The sequence below is a fragment of the Bemisia tabaci genome, chromosome 9 (assembly GCF_918797505.1).
Source record: "Bemisia tabaci chromosome 9, PGI_BMITA_v3".
Lineage (NCBI taxonomy): Eukaryota > Metazoa > Arthropoda > Insecta > Hemiptera > Aleyrodidae > Bemisia > Bemisia tabaci.
In genome coordinates, this window is record NC_092801.1 from 22,402,775 (window position 1) to 22,416,051 (window position 13,277).

General features: G+C 39.0%; 1 protein-coding gene across 1 annotated transcript in view; it reads right to left on the reverse strand.

The window, feature by feature from the left end:
• LOC109034657 (uncharacterized) overlaps positions 1 to 10,510 on the reverse strand; it is a 76,719-nt gene extending 66,209 nt beyond the window's left edge. Inside the window, exon 1 of the mRNA XM_072304331.1 lies at positions 10,311 to 10,510. The gene's annotated coding sequence lies outside the window, so the exon portion shown is untranslated. The remainder of the gene's footprint in view (positions 1 to 10,310) is intronic.
• Between the last annotated feature and the right edge of the window lie 2,767 nt (positions 10,511 to 13,277).

The following is a 13,277-nucleotide window of genomic DNA, read 5'->3' on the forward strand; positions in this document are numbered from 1 at the left end:
CAATTTTTACCAGGGTTAAGATCCGTGCATGGTTTTGGAGTTTAACCATTACTGCCGTGCTAAGGAAAAACGCCGTATGAACCTTTAGGCGTTGCCTTTCTTCTTTTAATAAAACACGAATTTCTTGGTGAACTTATGAATATTTTTCTTTCAAATTTTCAGAGAATTTTGTTCGTATTTTTTTCTGAGGTTCCTGAAAATGTTAAGGAAAAATGTTCATAACTTTCCTCCAAAATAAACATTTTATCAAAGGAAATATGGCACCTCTCGAATGTTCATACGGCGTTCTTCCTTAGCACGGCGGATTACTGTTAATTGGACCGCGTTAAACAGAAATGAACCAAGCCACATCAGATATTGCCAAAAATCGGCTAATTAAATTTTTTATATGAAAACAGCTAGTTGTGCGGATTTTCGTGCAAATTTCAGTGAATTTTCTCCATAGTACGAAACAAATTCCTTAACATTTTCAAAGGGATCCGCACAAACGTTTCCTCGTAAAAAATTAAATTGTCCAGTTAAAATTGGCAATAGCTGATGTGGCTTGGTTCCTTTCTGTTAAACGCGGTCCAATTTTAAAAGCATTGCCAAACGACTTATGACCGAAAAAACTTTGCCGGATTCCCAAATGTATCATCATTAAAATAGAATTAACTACTCCTCAATATACAAATGTATCAGTATACCAAAAGGACATTCAGCGTGTTAATTAAGGTTGGCTTCTCTAAAACGCGCCAGTTACCTTCGAGTAAAAATGAAAAAAACCAGACCGATAGTCAGTGACGTCACTAGAAATGAGGCTGGAGGAGGTACTGCGGAAACTTACTTCAATGGCTTTTAAGTATCTCCACCCTTTTAATATAGAACAAGGAAGACAGTATCGAGAGGAAACTTAAGTCCCCTCCCCCTTGCTCACCGCTCGTTCTCCTTGCTAAAGTTTATCTTTGACTTCTTAAACTGTCCTCTTTGACGATCCTGATGGTTACCTCAGGAGCTCACCTTTAATCCAGCTCTTTCAAATACCCCTCAGCGCCCAGACTGCAGTTTCAGTGACGCTGAAAGCACGGAGAAATTTTCCCAAGGCAACTACAGGAGCCTCCTTTTAATATACTTCGCACAGAGACAACTGAAATTCCCGTTGTCTCATTAGGATTCTGGTTGTGATAACAAGACTCGATTCGGAAAGAAATCCATTTTGAAATATATATTAAGGTGACTCGACGGTTGTCATTTTTTGTGTCAGAGCGACGTGCGATATATCGCGTCAATTCGTTCCATAATTTCACCTACTTGTCAATTTTTTCGGATTTTGAGATCGCACTTCTGTTGTCATGAGAGTAAAGAATTCATGTACCAAATCTGACAAAGAAATTCAACATAATAAAGGCAGGGTTTTTTTAGAGGAAAAATATCACATTCGATACTGATATCAAAACTGCACTCGAATGCGATATTTTTCCTCTGAAAAAACCATGCCTTTAATAGTTGGATTTCTTTGTCTAATTGAAGGGGGAAAAATTAGATTGACGCAGAGTAAGATATTGATGGCTAACGAACAATATCGCCTACCTGCAAACTGACGATTTTGCAGGACGAAGAGAAGACTTGGCCAATTTTCTAATTTTAAGGTTAAAGTTTGCAATTTTTTCATACATTACAGCGTCATCGAAGCGCTCCCCTACAGAGCTGGAAACAACTAAAGTCATCAGCTTGCGTATTTTATACTGTAGAATGCGGCAAAGTCGCTAATTCATTTTTGCCAAAATTGTCGGTTGGGTTAAATTGTTCGTTAGTCCTCCATATCCATCAACTGGATTACATTTTGCAAAAAAGAACCACAAGCATTCCAATGTCGCTAAGACTGCACAACTTTGTTACTTTACAAAAATAAACCGATCATCTTAAAAGCTTTACAATGGAAAAAAAAACCCATCGGATCTAGAGTCCAGACTCTTAAAACATCGACAAGAAAAACACTCTTGATTCAATCGGATTTCTGCTTAAATCAAGAACCAAGCTCTTAATTTGAGCGGATTCTTTTGATTTAAGCTTAAATTGATTAATCAAGAGTATTTTTTCTTGTCAATGTTTTAAGAGTCTGGACTCTAGATCCAATGTGTTTTTTTTTCGTGTATCCTTACTCCCAATAAAATATAAATTCAGTACAACAATTACCTTTGTCAATTTAATTTTTTGCAAGGTTTTTCGGTATTTATTGCAAGAAATGTAAGTCGTACAATCTAGCAACATCGAAAAGCTCTTCGTTCTCTTTTACAAAATGTAATCAAACTGTTCCGTGGTTGAGCGCACAGATGTCCCGACACCTACAGAGCAAAACGATACCAACGTCGTTAATTTTCCTTTTAAAAATCGCTTAATTTCCTCTGAAAAATCAGAAACATGCTCCGATTTGGCAACGCTGAAAGGTGAGTAGCAGTGACTTCCAAAATTCATCGCAAGTGCAAAGCAATGTTGACCCGCCACCCTCATGACGAGTCAGGATGACACTTGTCAATTAGTTGTATTATTTTTAATCGCGTTTTCTGGTTTTCGCCGCGCTGGCTGAAACCGCCCAGCCATGGTATTAATTCCACCGCCGGCAGCTGTACTGTCAATAGACGTGCTGAAGAACACTGCCGTGGCAAGGAGAAACATCGTATAAGCCTACAGACGTTGCCTAACTTCCGTTGACAAATTAAGAATTTTTGGGAAAATTTGTAAGTAATTCCTTTTCAATTTTCCGGTGGATTTTGTTGATAATTTGATCTAGAGCGTCTGAAAATTTCGATGAAAAATGTTAATAACGTTCCTCAAAAATATGTTCTTTCTTAGAGAAAATTTGGCAATATTTGATGTTCATATGGCGTTTTTCCTTAGCACGGCAGAACAGAGCTGTCAACCTCAATCGTCCGTTATCTTGGTGCAACTTAGCGCTAAGGATTCTTTTCAATCGATTCTATGCTTGGAATCGATAAATCGAATTGGTTTTCTGACCTCAATCTATCAGCTAAATCGATTGCTTTCCTCGCATCAATTTGAGTTTGCGCTTGCGCTGAGGATTAGCGTTGACCCGACACGCAAAGTATTGCGAGTTGACGTCTCTCGCCACCGCGCCTTCAATTTTGCAGACGCAACACGGGCATCCATCAAGTACGAATAGTTGTATCTCTGCGCCGTCATCAACGCGCGTTCTTTCTCTTGCTCTATTTCCATGTTGTGTTAGTTCCGTTCCGTTTGTTTGATTTGCAGTGGTATACTTTAAGGGCTACGTGAGAAACACAGTCGAAGATAGGAAAACCGTAATCTGGCCTCGTATTTAACATTCCTCCCGTATCTGAGTGAGGGAGCGTAGAGTTTAGTATACACTGAAAAAAAAAAAATGCTAAAATACGGTGACAAAATCACCAAATTAGTAAAATCAACCCGGTGTTCTTAATCTATTTTGATGAGTTGTCACCTTTTTTCACTATTTCATGTGTTGATTTTAGCAGTTTTTTTTTCAGTGTAGTTAATGGATCAAAAGCCATTTCTAAACTAAGTCAGAAATGGCTGTTCGAGATTGGCAAATGCATTCCAATTGTCGTTCACCTGACGAAGGAACGTAACTCTATTTTAAAGTTGGAAAATTGACGTAAAAAATTCAATTTTTTACATAAATGCAATAACAATTTCTGTTTAAACTTTTGCGGATCATTGCGTGTAATGAGAATAAAAATCAGTCAGAGCAGGTCCTTTTCTACAGATTCCGTCACAATTATTATATAGAGCTTTCCAATCTGTATCCCACTCAAAATTTAAGGTTTTTCTCAATGTCGTTGAAAAGTGTAGTTTCTTTCTTTCGTCTGGGAAAAGACAAAACTGTGAATGGCTCAACAACTCGCGGAATGGTGTCTGACCGCAATGCTGCCGCGCAAAGGAAAAACGCCATATGAACCTTCAGGTGTTGCCAAATTTACTTTGATAAAACATGAATTTTCTGGTAAACTTATGACTATTTTCCTTCCAATTTTTTAGATAATTTTGTTTGAAATTTCACCTGAGGTCCCTGAGAATTTCAAGGAAAAATAATCATAACTTTCCTCAAAAATAAACATTTAATTGAAGGAAATTTGACAATTCTTGAATGTCCATACGGCGTTCCTCCTTAGCGCGGCAGAATGCTGCCGCGCTAAGTAAAACTGCCGCATAAGCATTCGAACGTTGCCAAATTTCCTTTCAAAAATATTTTTGTGGAGAAAGTAATGAACGGTTTTCCTTGCGATTTTCAGAGTTTTTAGATCAAATTACGTACGAGCTCCTCTGAAAAATTGGAATAGAAATCTTCGTAAATTTCTCTGAAAACTCTTGATCTGTCGAATCACTGAAAAAAATTCCGGCCGTAGAAGCCGTACTTACGGACTGTAAGGACAGACCGTCCGCGTTCCGGGCTCAGAGGCCGAAAGTTCCGAGCTCAGTTCCCGGAGCAATCGGGGCCACGACTCCAGCACCCGGAACTTTCGGCCTCTGACCCCGGAACGGAAGGTCTGTCTATACTGCCGTTCTAAGGAAGATCGCTGTATGAACATCCGAGAGTTGCCAAATTTCCCTCGATAAAATGTTTATTTTTTAAGGAAAGTTATGCATGTTTCTTCTTGAAATTGTCAGCAACTGTAGGTGAAATTACGAAAAAAATTGTCTGGAAAATTGGAAGGAAAATATTCACAAACCCTGAATATTCATATTCTATTGAAGGAAATTTGGCAACGTCTGAAAGGTCATACGGCGTTTTTCCTTAGCACGGCAGTGTACAGTGTTCGAAACTCATAGGTGCCAACGCGCCAAATGCGCCTAAGAAATCGGCCATGGCGCCTAAAAATGAAGGCTCTGCGCCAACTTGGCCACTAAAACTCCCCTCCCCCCCCCCCCAAAAAAAAAAATTCTACTTTTTTCTGTTCGGCGATTTTTGAAATTTCGACGCACGACACCGGATTCGAACTTTTCACCAAATTCGCCGTGACATCGAGGCAAAAAATCAATTTGGCCCCTAAAATCTTCAATGGTCCCTAGAAATCGAGCTTCATGGGCCACATGGCTCCTGAAACTCAAAAGTTAGTTTCGAACACAGGAGCCGAATTTTTTCGGTCCTTCCACCGTACTTAATATACTTAGGACGGGTCTCGACTGTATACTTAAGTCCGGCTTAGCGCTTCTGATTGGCCGGTAGTGCGGTTTGGACTCATCGATGGATGTTACACTCCGTGTGAAAGACGAAAGAGCCGACAAAATTCGGCCCCTGAGCAGCCTGATTGTTGAAATTTTTTGTTTGTCGGGACGACATAGATGACATAGGTTAAAAGGCGAAGCGTGATTGGTCAGCTATGTCTTATCGCTGCTTTATCGTGCCTTTGTCAGGTGGAATGATCGACATACTGCCGGAAACTTAAGAGGTACCGTTAGCTTGTCGAGAAGTCAACCCGACATAAGCACGATAAAGCAGCGATAAGACATAGCCGACCAATCACGCTTCGCCTTTTTTTCAACAATCAGGCTGCTGGGCAGTGTATAGCCCGTAACTTTTTTCTCAGTGAGGAAATTTGGCAACGCCTAATGGTGCATACGGTGTTCTTTCTCAGGACGGTAGATTGGCACCGCTTGCGGGGGCGGATCAATGCTCAATGCATCGGGATGCAGGAGAGCGAAAGGGAAACAAGTTTAGCGGAATGAGTCGGGCTCGGGGTCGGCGGCGAAAGAATATGCATAGCTCACAAAAAGAATTCATTCCTTGGAGCCCCCAAGAAAGCTGACTGATGAGTTTTCTCGAACCAATTCAATTTCTTCCTTGGAGATCTATCCCACGGGGGCACTAGGGGAGGGCGGGGCCGGGCAACATCCGGGGGGGAGGCCGCCGAGAAATGAGCAGATTCGTATTAACGAGTGAATATTAAAATTCTGAGCGGAGCCGCTTCGACCGCCGTGTATTGAGCTCCCACCTGCCAGGTCGCAGGCAAAACCACCCCTTTTCTAGACGTTCCTCCCCGAGAAAAGGGTTAACTGCCATGCTAAGGAAAAACGCCGTATGAACATTCGATAGTTGCCAAATTTTTCTTTTTTGCAAAATTCAATCGACATTGCAAAAATCTTCAAAAATTGAGTGGGATACCTACTGACTAGAAAGCTCTTTATAATAATTAAAACAAGATTTGTGAAAAGGGACCTCATCTTCCAAAAATTCAAAATTGAGCTATTGATACCACACTGCATAGAGGAAGAAAATCAGGACATTTTGACGTAAATTTGACCTTGAAAACTCGGAATGTTCCAAGGCAAATTAGACTACATTTTGCAATTGGGAACTGCAATTCTACCGCGTTTAGCAGATAGGAACCAAGCCTCATCAGCAATTGCCAAATTTAATGGGGCAATTTAATTTTTTACAGGAGAACTTTTGTGCGGTTTTCTTTGAAAATTTTAAGAAATTTGCTTTGTACTATGCAAATGATTTACAGAAATTGGCATAAAAACCCGCACAACCGTTTCCATGTGAATAATTAAATTGTACACTTAAGTTTGGCAGTAGCTGATACAACTTTGGTTCCTTTCTGCTTTCCAATTTCTGATCCATCCGTAAAAACTCTAAAGTCCATTAGGGAAACTAATGTTACTGACATTGTTCCTGAAAGGAGCTGGAGATTTACGGGAAAACGGTTGGGCAGATTTTTGTGAAAATTTCAGTGAATTTTTTGCATAGTGTGAGGCAAATTCCTGAAATGTCTTAAAATTTTCAAAGGACACCGGAATGTTGTGTGTTCTTTGAAAATTTTAAGGAATTTGCTTCACTATTCTGTGGGAAAGAAGAAGCCGAAAAGTTCCAAAATTTCAGTTGGAGTCAACAATTTTGAGCTCTAATAAATACCAGTGCAAAACTAAATTAATTAAATGATTTTTAAAAATATTATAGAAAATTACACACAAAAAAGGCACATACTCTCAAAAAAGAAAAAAAGTTCCTAAAAAAATCGCAGATGATCGAGTCTCTATTATACATTGTTTCTAAGACCTCCACCGAAAAAAAAAAATTACAGTGCTGAAAAAAAAAATGTGCTGACTTTATAACCTTCGTCGGAACTGCCCCTGCAATCAATTTCACGCTCTAGCCGTGTTAAGATGATTTCGAGGGCGGTTAAAATACATTTTGAGACCATTGCACATTTTTTGACGATCAGGATGTTAATTCAATACCCTAATTTTTTTCGGTGTTGAAATCTGAGAATCCTCAATAGAAGCAAACATTTTGTCGTTGAAAATCCGGGAAAGAAATCCGGAGCAATAGTTTCACTCCAGAGCGAATTTTGTCACAATAAGTGGTACAGTGAAACAAAATATGAACATAGAATTGCAATATTCTTTATATTTGAAAAAGTGCATTATTTTAACAAAAGTTGGTCAATAAATACTGATTTTAAAAGATCAGTATACAATGAGTTTCACGCATTGTGAATAGGCAATTTTCAATGCTAAGAAAACTTGCAACTTATTTCAATTTTCTCCCCTGGTAAAAATTGGCGATAGGAGCTGCGTTTCAAAATATCATAGGAGTTCTTATAGCCGACTAAAGAAGGATATTGAAAATCATATAGCTGGCTGTAGAAAGCGGAGCAAATCATATAGCCGGGCTATACGAAGCTATAAAAAAGTGTACAGTCGGGATATAGTTCCTATCGCCGGGCTTTACACTTTATCGCCATTGGCTATAGGCTACAGGAAATTGTGTAGAAATTCGTGTGCTTTGGAAATCATTAAGTTTGATACGGAACTACCTTAATATTCACAAATCACACATTATATTTTCCTTTAAAAAATATTTTTTTTCATCAATTAAAATGAGAATAATCCATACAGAGTGTGCAAACATTTCAAAATCATGAGTTGAAAAACGCTGACTCCGCGAGATTAAATATTAGAGCCTAATTCAAACGGAGCGGCGACGCACTGGCGCCTACAAACCTAATAGGGATACTTTACGCATTGCGCAAACGCGCATTGACGCCTGCAAACCTAACAGGGATACTTCACGCATTGCGCAATGACGCAAAACGTAAACTTTATCGTCTGGCTGTTGCTTAATCGCCATCGGCTATGAAAGGCTGTAAGAAATTGTATAGCCGGCTACAGAAGCTATTGGAAATCTTACAGCCGGCTTTAGATCTATAGTATTTTGGAACACACATTCTACTGCCAATTTTTATCAGGGAACAAAAATATGAACACAGAATTGCAATTTTCTTTATACTTGAAAAATTGCATTATTTTAACAAAAGTTGGTCAATAAATACTGATTTTAAAAGATCAGTATACATTGAGTTTCACGCATTGTGAGAATAGGCAATTTTCAATGCTAAGAAAACTTGCAACTTATTTCAATTTTCTCGTGATGGAGAATTTGCAGGTGTCTATATAATTTGATGTGCTGATTTGTGCGTGCACCTACGTGTTTAAATGGAAACATCAAGCAGTGTTACAAACTTTGACGGTACGCTAGGAACTTAAAGTTTACGGGAGAAACGGTGTTTCGAAGAGGAACTGCTTTGAAAGTTCATTTTTCAGAGTTTCACCGATTCCTTCTTTATATATGTTGGGAATATTTGTTTTTATGCGTAATTTATTGGACAAGTTTTCAGCCAATATTGAAAGCAAGCTCACTATGTCTCGTTAATAATTAGGCTTTGACATTAAAAACTGCAAATACTGATTATTTTAACGACATTCGCCATTGATTTAAACCTAAAAATTCACAACAGATGAAGATAGCCAAAAAGTCCGTCCAATCGTAACACGCATCATACTTGTAAACTGGTAAACTTAGCGCTCTCCACCTCTGCACTCTGTCGCATTTTGCAACTTTTTTAATGACACTTACGCACTAAATTCAGCAATTATTTAGTAAAAAAAACCAAGAAATTAATGAACTAAGTAATAAATAAATATGCTATCGCGAAAAAAACTATTTACTTAGGGAGCAGAGTGCGCGATACAACTATTGTGACGGTCACATGGATAAAATTGTATGGTTTCATATACATATTTCCTCGTTGAATTTTTGGATTAAATACTAAAAGACCTTTGAAAGTTCTTTATGCGGTGAAAGTTATAGTTATAATTGGCATTATTTTTCTTCAATCATCAGAAAGTTTTTCACTGCATTTTTTTATTAGTCTCATGATTTTTGGCATGTAAATTTTTTGATCGATCTTATTTATTTTGTTTTCGACATAATTTTTCCCTGGTGTCTATTTTTATTTTTTTATTTCATTAATTCATTTTTTTATTACATTTTGATTTGGATAATTTTATTGAAACATTTAGGTAAGCTTCAAGCATTGGTGTGGCAAATTTGCGTTTTTTGTCGTAAAATCAGGAAAAAGAGAGCGAATTAACGAGCACATTCCGCCATAAACTATTTTTAAGTCAAGTCGTCAGGAAAAAAAATTGATGAAAAAAAAATACACTAGGAGAAACCGAGGTCGATGGAGAAAATTCTTATCTTACAGACACGAATTTCCACTATAAAAATCTTCCTTCAGCATTTCTGGCATAAATTAAAAAACAAATAAGGGGTCCCGGAAAAATTGAATCTGCTTCGAAATTCCATAGATTAACCCTCTACTGCATGGAATTTTTATGCGACGCCGATTTTGATGGAAAAAATATATGTCATAGAAAAATGAAATTAGAACGACACGTATTTGAGCGTTTTTCGAAATTTTATATTTGTCTTTAAGACATAAAACCATAACATTTCCCTCGTAGAATACCTTAACGGAACATACAAAATGATTAATTACCTTGATGATTCTGATATAAAATTCGATATCGAAATTTTATAGATTTACCCACTCCTGCGTGGAATTTTTTTGCGATGCCGCTTTTGATAGAAAAAATATATGTTATAGAAAAATGAAATTAGAAAGACACGTCTTTGAGCGTTTTTCGAAATTTTAACTTTTTCTTCAAGACGCAAAACCATAAAATTTTCCTCTTAGAATACTGTCGTGCTAAGGAAAAACGCCGTTTGAGCCCTCAGACGTTGCCAAGTTTCCTTCAATAGAAACCGAATTTACTGGGAAAATTGCTAATATTATTTTCTAACATTTTCAGTCAATTTTGAACGCAATTTAATCTAAAATATCTGAAACTTTCAAGGAAAGATATGCATGAATGTTCTAAAGAATACATATTTTATCAAGGGAAATTTGGCAACTCTCGAAGGTTCATACGGCGTTTTTCTTTAGCAAGGCAGAATACATTAACGAAACTTACAAAATTAACATTACCTGGATGATTCGATATAAAATTACGTACGCACTCGCAAGGACGGACGGGATGGAAGTACACACGCAAACTCACACGGCGAAACCACGTTGGGCACTGAGGCCCGCAGTCCGACGACACTCTGGTTCGTAAGAGCGCCGCGATCGTCCGCAACCGCGCATACTCGCGCCGCCCCTTCCCCGCCCCTGACCAGGCGGAAATGCAACCCGCAACCCAACCCACGACTCGCCCCGTCTCACAATCGGAGATGAAGTTATCGGTGTATATGACTACAACCTGTCGCTTCCCTTCCTCCCGCCCCGATGCATCTCGAGACGAAATATCTCAGCCGCCGCCTAAGCAATGAAAAATGAGTGGGCCGAGCCACCCAGTGAACCAATGTTGCTGCAATGTTACAGCAGTGTTGCGAGGGATGAGGAGACATTTTGCTCTGCTGAGGAATAGCGCAGTTGCTTGGAGGAGCAACACTGAAAAAAATAATATGCTTTTTTAGCGCCTATGATGTCAAAAATGTGTCTGATGATCCTAATAAGATGCTGCCTTAACTGCCCTAGCGCTAGCAGTTAACTTTACATCCTATGAATGCAAATTCAACTGCGTGGGCAATCAAGGTAGCATCTTAGGATCACCAGACACATTTTTGATATCCTAGGTGCTAAAATAGCATACCATTTTTTCCAGTGAAGTTTTCAGGGAAAATCGACTTTAGTTTTAGTTCGATTACCTACATGGCGTCGTAGACCAGGGTGCCAAAATTTCATGAGAAATAAAATCTTGAAATTACATGGGAAATATTTCATGGAATCTCAGAAATTTATGAAAGATAATGAAAACCCCCGGCTCCTTTTCATGTTTCACAAAATGTAAAAATTGTGGTTTTCTTTTATTTTTGTGTGTTTGAGTGCGGGTTGCACAATATAACCCACGAAAATTATGAAATACTCCACTGAAATTTCCCATCTTTTATTTCTTTCTTGCGTCTCGTGCCACCCTGTTAATGACTGGTTTTGTACTTCCTCTTCGACTCCATTCTCGCACTTTAAGATTTCAATTTTTCTTTACTGAAAAAAAAAAGCCTTCATTGCGAAATGATACTTCCTCTCGTAGAGGCTGATTAGTTGCATCATTTCGAAACCCAATCAACGGTGTAGCCGCGCACGGTGGACTGAGTCAATAGGAGAAGTCGGACAAAGTTTGGAAACTTTGAAAGCTTATCACTTCATTAAATGGACAGCATTTTGAAATTTGGAGGTATAAATTCTGGCTCATCTGAAAAAACACTTATGTGCATAGGGAAATTAATGAACGTACGTTGTTTTTTAATCGGGCCGAAATCTATAGTTCCTAATTGCAAAATGTAGTCCAAATCAAAATCTTGAGATTTCAAAAAGAATTCCATTGGTTTTCTGGTGAAATTTCCATTTCGAGGCACCCCTTAACGTTTAAAATATGACGGAAAACACATCAAAATTTGCAATTTTAACCGAAAATGTCATGTCCGATTGTCCGACCTCTCTAATTGGCTCGATCCACTGTGCGGCGTGGGTTACTGAGTGACGCGATGCGGTTGCTTCTGGAGTATTAGGGAATGAAGAGTGTTGGCGCATTATAAACGCCTTCATTTTGAAAAAAATACTTCCCTGCGTGCAGCGTGGAGTATTTTCAACAAAATTGTGATCTTGGTGGCAGATTTTCGTGATAGGATGACGCTGCCATAGCAGGAAGGCATCTTTAGTTTCATAAAATAATTCTTAGTGGCGCTTTTATAAAGTTGAAAGATGCTTCCCGAAATTGTCTAAACAGGATAATAAAACTTTATTAAGGACGTGGGCACTCTTTTCGCAACATTGGCGGATCCAGCAAATTGGCAACATTGTCTTTTCTTGATGAAATTACCTTTCTCCCGATCACTTTTTATCCGGCGATTTTTCTCAGACGATAGCTATTTCGATGTTAATCATCATCATCAGGTCACTTCGACTTCGACTTCGGTAAACACTAACAGTCACATCTTATATTGTCTTTTCTCCATTTAAACCACTGGAAATATATCGATTCTTGGAGGGGCCAGGTACTCCGACAAGAATCGATTATGTAGCATAGGATTAAGTGGAAGAAATTCGATGTTGCCAAATTGCTGGATTCGCCTCTGCTTGGCAACGAATTGTCCCGAGGAGTGCGGGCCTACTATTAGTGACAACCAGGGCCGGATTAAGGGGTGGCCACATGGGCCGCGGCCCATGGGGCCCCATCTATAGGGGGCGGTAAATTTTGAATTTTTTTAAAATGTAGGTATAGAAAATTCGAATTTAGAAAAAAAAAAAATTACAAACAAGAAAAGGCGACAAAACCTCTAATTTTCTGAAAGTATAGTAATTTCTACTTTTGTCGTCTTTCAGTGATACAAGAAACAGCACCTTTAATTAGTCGAGTTAAGAGAGAAACCAAACACGCAATTTGGCCTGGAACGGCGCGACTTCGAGAGAAACGATGACGAGGACCTGAGATGAAAAGGAGAAGCCCTCGGCGCGGCGATCGGCATGTAACACATATTAGCCCCTACAAGACTGCACGAATACTTCACGCATTGCGCCAAACACAGTGCGGTCAGCGTGAAAGGCATAGCGCCTACAAGACTGCGTGAATACTTCACGCATTGCGCCAAACACGGTGCGGTCGGCCCGGCGCTGCGGCGGAAGTTAAAATCGTTAATCCACATGTTTCTTTTTTCATAATTTTTTTGTTCATTTCTTATGAATGGAAGGCCTTGTCCACTCCGAGATAGGTTTACGAGACTAAACTTTCGCACTAAGTTCCGTGAACTTCTGCTAGTAGTGTTGACAGGGCTTTCCCAAAAAATGTGTTCAGCACAAGCAAACGCGTCTTATGCACCCCTCCCCCGCTGCCCGCTGGCACGTTCATTTCATGGTTTTTATTGACGTTTCAAAACGAATGAGAAGGGGGCGGCA